Genomic DNA, 6746 nt, shown 5'->3' on the forward strand with positions numbered 1-6746 from the left:
TGATGCCCTCTTCTGGAGTGTTTGAAGACATCTACAGTGTACTTACATATAATAAATAAATAAATCTTTAAAAAAAAAAAAAAAAAAAAAAAAAAGATTTCAGGTTAAATAAATGGACTTTTAGAACACTAGCCCTTTGCCACCGAGTCTCTGAGAATAGTGAATCTTGCCTCTGCCGCAGTTTTACATATGTGTTTTTAGTTAGCATTTGAATTCCCCGTTAGACTGTGGAATCACTTCTACCTGCCGATCGATCTGTCTGTCTGTCTGTCTGTCTGTCTGTCTGTCTGTCTGTCTGTCTTTCTGCTGTATGTATGGTAATGTGCCTGTAGACACCAGAAGATGGTATTGGATCCTCTGGAGCTAGAGATACAGCCTCTGGGTGTGTGGACGGAACCTGACGCAGATCTCCTGTTAACTGCTAAGGCATCTCTCGCCAGCCATCCTGTAACTTTCTAGTAAGGAGTAAGTTTGACTTGATGTCTGGGAGAATAAGATTGTATGAGGAGTCCATCGTGATGTGTCCCTCTGGACTGACCATCCTTCTAGCTTCTTTCAACCTGTGGAGACTGAGCTACACAGAATACATAGAGGGCTGCTGCCTATGGATTCCAGCTGGTTCCAGAAATCCATTGACAGGAGCAAGACCCCCAGGTCCCAGTGGCTAATCATCCCCAGGAGGGCCTTTAGCCCTGGCACCGGCAATGGCTTCACACCATGCCACCAGCTTTTATTTCCTTGCCTTTGACCACGTCTCGGTAAACAGTCTCTTACTTCTAATACTTTCAGTGACTGAGTGTATTCCAGTCAGTACCCTGACTAATGTAGGGTACTTTATCACTTTATCATCTGTCTTAAAATAAAGTGACTTAAAACTAAGGCTTTCAGTTGTTCTGGGCCACAGCCCTCTTTCAGTCTCATGGCTTTGTGTAACTCAGATATCACAAAGCCTGCTTGGATTACTCCATTCTCTCCCATCATCAATTTGAAGAGCTCCACAAAGCTCCAATTCAGAGTGCATCAAGCACACACAAAACCCTGGGTTCGATTCTAGTACTACATAAACCAGGTGTTCTGATACGTCCAGTGATTCCAGCAACTTGGAGGGGGAGACAGAAGGATCATACCACCCCCAGCCCAGTGCCACAGGGCCCAAGTGGGCAGATCACACTCAAAAGGCCTGCCTAGCTTTACATGGTCTGAGTGGGCAGAGCAAGCGTACAATGATCCCTAACCTGGTACCACACAGATCTGGGAGACAACCCCAGACACCCAGAGACCCTGGTGCCATTAAGATGAGCAAGCAAGTAGAAGAACGATGGAAGGGAATGAGAAGCAGGAGGATGTGAGCACAATGAAGAGGAGGACCTGGAGACTCGAGGGTAGTGAGGAACAGCCCTATGTGAGTAGCCTGTAATGCCACCTAAGGCCATGTTGAGGTTCTGGTGTGCTGCCACCTGAGGGCCATGTCTATGCCTGTGGCCCTGTAGCAGTGGAAATCTATTACTACCAAAGGCCAGGTAGACAGATGTCCCTGTCTGCACTGCCACCTGAGGACATGTTAATGTCTGAGGGCTATGCAGAACTTGCTCCACCCTTCACCTAAGCGTCATGGGAGATCTGGCCCCAATGTTCATCAACTGCAGCACTCAAAAGAGGGGCCCTGAACCTTGCCCAGGAAACCTGGCCCAGTCCCTCATCAGCTACAGCATGCATCCGTGGGAAGAATGTCCCAAACCTCCACTGGGTGACAAAATGGAGCTGGCTCTGGTGGCATGGGTGTTGATGAACCAGCCCCAAGGCATAGAGAGCTAACCATGCATGCCTCTTGTCGCTGCAGCATTTGGTCAGCTAGCCAGGGCAGTGCTGGAGAGCTCACCCTGGTGTTGTGGGTGTGGGAGAGCCAGTGTGCTAACCCAGCCACCACCCAGGCCCACCTCAACATCTACCTCATCTATGAACTACTAAAGCATGTGAAAGGGCCAGTCCTGCAGATCCAAAGCTGCAGGATCTCCATGACGCAGGACCACAACAGGATAACTGAGAGAAGGCCAGTGAGGATCCAGTATTGATGGAGTAGCAGAAGCCAGAGGCCTTGCACCAGACCAATGACTCATGGCAAGGAGCATTTGCAAGTGAAGATGTGTGGACAGAGGGATACACTGTGCGACACACCGTGTCATATACAGCTTCCATGATGCTTTGTTTTATGCTTTGTTTTGTTTTGTTTTGTTTTTCATTTTTGTCTTTTATTTTCTTTCAGGGCAAGGTTGCAATGGCAGAGGGTGGATACAAAGGGATGGGGAGATGAGTGGAATTGGGTACATGATGTGAAATTCACAAAGAATTCATTAAAAGTTAAATTAGAGAAAAAAATAACTTGAAGATGAACAGGGAGCTCGAGGCACACCTAGGCCACATGAGACACACCCTTCCCCCCCCCCAAACAAAAGCATCATGACTGGTGACGATTTTAAAAATGTTTACCTGGGCATTCTAAAAAAACAAACAAACAAAAACAAAAAGAGCCAGTTCTATTACCCAAATGACCCATTTTAAATGTGTCCTAATGTTCTTGTGCTGCTATAACAAAGCACCACACAGTGCGTGGCTGAGGAGCAGTAGAAATCTATCCTTCACGGTTTTGGATAGTGCATGGAATTCCAGCATCAGAAATGTGGCAGATTCATTCAGAGACCAGGGAGGCCACACCCTGTCTCGCATGGAAGCCTTAAACACAGCACCTTCCCTAGTGAACGGCCAAAGGGTAGGAGATCTGTGGCCGTTTATATAATCTCTGATCCTACTCATGACTTAACCTCCCACTCAAATGCCCAGAGAGTAATGACACTGAATTGGGAATTATGTGTCAACAGGAATTTTGGAGGGCATGCACGCAGTAGGAGCTTTCCAAAACTCCTTCCCAAGGAAGACTTCCCACCTCTGAGCTGTCTGAAGACGTATACTCACACACTCTAACATACATTCACACACATACATACGCACACTCACACAACACATACACACTCATGCAAGTACATGCTCACATTCACACTCACACACACACACACTCATATGCTCTCACATACATTCTCACACACTCATATACTCACTCTCACATAGATTCACATAAGCTCACACACTCTCACATAGATTCTCATAGACTTATACACACTCCTACACCCACCCATGCTCTCATGCACACTCATACACTCTCACATACATTAACACACACTCATACACTCATATACATTCATACAGAAGCACACACTCATACACACACTACATTCACATACATACATGAGCCGGGCATGGTGGCGCACACCTTTAATCCCAGCACTTGGGAGGCAGAAGCAAGTAGATTTCTGAGTTCGAGGCCAACCTGGTCTACAAAGTGAGTTCCAGGACAGCCAGAGCTATACAGAGAAACCCTGTCTTGAAAAACAAAAAACCAAAAACCAAAAACAAAAACAAAAAACAAACCCGCACATACGCACATATGCTCACATATACTCACATACATATACACACACTCATGCTCTCACACATACACACTCACACACTCTCATACACACACAAGACAAAGACCTCTAACTAACCCCCTCTCATTAGCTGCCTCCTGCATGGTTCTAGTGAACACTAAGAGGAGTCAGCAATCAATTACTACTAATTATTACTAGTCCCTGGGAAGGAACTATCACTCCAGAAATATTTTCTGTATCCTTTTTACCAAGTCAGTAAAGACTATTTTGAAAGCAGAATTGCAAAAGAAAGACAACTCTTTTTCTCATAAGAAAAGTCGCGTGGGGATTGGAGAAACGGTTCAGCAGTTGAGAATGCTCGCTGTGAGATCATGAAGAGAAGAGGTCAGATCCCAGCTCCCTGTAACGCCAGGAGTTCCACACACACCTAAACACCAGAGCTGAGCAGGGCTGAAACATGCAGATCCTTGGAAGCTGGCCGCTGGCCTAGCAAAGAAGCTGGGAATTCCAGGTCTAGGCAAATATCCTTCCCCAAAGGTGGAGGTGACAAGTAATTGAGGAAGACACCAAACTCTGGCCTCTGGCCTCTGCATGTGTCCAAATCCACACTCACCTACATACTCATGTGCATATGTAATACATTAATAAGCATATTTAAGTAAAGAAATATGTATTCATTGTCAAAAAATTCAAACATTTTAGAAATGCATTCCTGGGGCTGTAGAGATGACTCAGAAGTTAAGAGCACTGGCTGATCTTCCAGGGGACACAGGTTTAGTTCCTAGCACATACAAGGTGGTTCACAACCATAGTAACTCCAGTCCCCCTCTGACCTCAGCAGGTATCAGGCACACATACAGTACCCATGCATACATACAGGCAGTGTACATTAAAATGTAAAATATAAGTAAAATGTTTAAAAATGCATTACTTTACTTGCAAATTTAAAGTTGCCTTTGATTTTATCATACCTTTAACTTGGGAAAAAATATTTCTCAAGGTCTTTTTATTTGTATGTACTAACTGGTGTGTGTGTGTGTGTGTGTGTGTGTGTGTGTGTGTGTGTGTGGTTTTTCAAGACAGGATTTCTTTGTGTAGCCCTGGCTGTCCTAAAACCCACTCTATAGACCAGGCTGGCCTCAAACTCTGGGATCAATCTACCTCTGCCTCCTGAGTGCTGGGATCAAAGGTGTGCGCCATCGCTGCCTGGCCTGATATTATCAGAGAACAGATCGGTCATGGGTTGTATGGCTCGAAGAAGATGACATAGACTACAGTGTGTGGGCACAACTTGTGAGGTTCTAGCCATTTTTACTCCCTTGATTTGATTGTGGAAATGATTCCATATGTGTAGAGAAGGTCCCCAAACTGACCATTGTTCACTTTAAAAACACGCCATCAGCCAGGTGGTGGTAGTGGCACACGCCTTTGATCCCAGCACTCAGGAGGCAGAGGCAGGCACATCTCTGTGAGTTCGAGGCCAGTCTACAGAGTGAGCTCCGGGACAGCCAGAAATACATAAAGAAATCTTGTCTCAAACAAAACAAAACAAAACAAAACAAAACCATGTAATGTGGGCTGGAGCGATGAGTCAGCACATAAGAGTTTACTGCTCTTGCAAGAGGACCTGAGTTTGGAAATCCAGCACCTTATGCCTTCCAAGGGCACCAACCACACACATTCTACACATACATGCATTCAAGTAAAACACTCATACACATAAGCTAAAAATGAATAAAAATATCTTTTAAAAAGTATGCTATGGCTGATGGTGTGGGTCTATGGTATTCCTCTCTGGCAGGACACCAGTGAGTTGTTTGTCACTGTTCTTCCTGGTCATCCCTTTCCCCAATCAGCCACAAATAAACTAATTACAAATTCAGTATAAAAATCATTCAAAGCTTCCCGGGGTGGTGATGGTGCCCACCGTTGATCCCACCACTTCGCAGGCTGGAATATCTCTGTGAGTTCAAAGCTCGCCTGCTCTGTAGAACAAGTTCCAGGATAGCCAAGGCTACACAGAGAAACCCTGTCTTGAAAAAAAAAAGAAAAATGTAAAACTGTTGTTGTTAAGGTATACACAAAGGAATGAAGACTAGGAGAGACTTCACTTGATAAAGTGCTTTCCACAGGAGCTTGAGAGCCTGAGTTTGATGCCCAGCAGCCATGTAAAAGGCTGAGCCTCACGCAGCTCATGCCCGCCGTGATCCCAGGGCTGTGAGGCAGAGAGAGGGCCGGGGCTCTGAGGCAGAGCGAGGAGGATCCGGGACACTTGCTGGCCTGGATTCTGAAGCTGACCAGCTCCTCAGGAGCAAGACCAGAGGCTGACCTCTGACCTCCATGTTCAAGGCACAGACAGGTACTGTATACACATAATTCTAGCTAAGGAGATGACCAATGACTAAAATCCATTTGTCATTTCAGGCTATTAAGGATATAAATGTGTGCGAATTTGACATAATTCAAAAGATGTTAATTTGGGATAGCTACCGAATCTTTTTTAGACTCGACTAAGCACTTCTTGTTTCTTCATTATGTGCTGGGGAAATGGACCATGATCTTGGTGCACTAGTTGTAGAAAGTGGGAACTTTTTTTGTCTTAATAAAATAAAATAATAAAATGGAGATTATTGTGCTTATTGGGTGCTAGTATGGATTATTGCAAATATTATTTGAGGCAACAAACATAAGGCAGTTAGTTTCATGTTAGGAGGCTTTTGAAATTTTGTTAGCTCTTCTCCCTAGACACTATGGGGACACAATTTTCTGTGAACAAATTCAAAATACCATCACAGACATTCTATTGGTCATTGATCACACAGTCACCGTGTTTTCAGCGATAATATTTAGGAACAGTGCTAATGCTTTGAAAAGCTCAGATTGATGGGGCCACTTGCCTGTGGGAAATGTTCCCACTGTCCCCCGTTTAGAAAATGATGGAGTGAGGAGAAGAGTTTCCTCTCTACTTTCGGAGGTCCTCGAGTTTCATTTGTAGGAGAATGTGGTCTCACAGCTAGACAAAACTAAGCTCATGGAGCAGCTAGTTCCAAAGCATCAGGGGAGGCTAGCCACAAAATCCCCAACAATGAGACCCTGGGCACAATCCCTGACCTCCGTAGCCTCAGCTAACCCCACCACAACACAGTTCTATACAATGCAGTCAGATCCCGTGTCCCTGAGAGTGAAGCATCTTTAAAGGGACCAAAGTGACTGAAAATTAAAAGGAAGGACAGGGGGGAAGGAGGGAGGGAGGGAGGGAGGGAG

This window comes from Mus pahari, chromosome 20 (genome assembly GCF_900095145.1).
Source record: "Mus pahari chromosome 20, PAHARI_EIJ_v1.1, whole genome shotgun sequence".
NCBI lineage: Eukaryota > Metazoa > Chordata > Mammalia > Rodentia > Muridae > Mus > Mus pahari.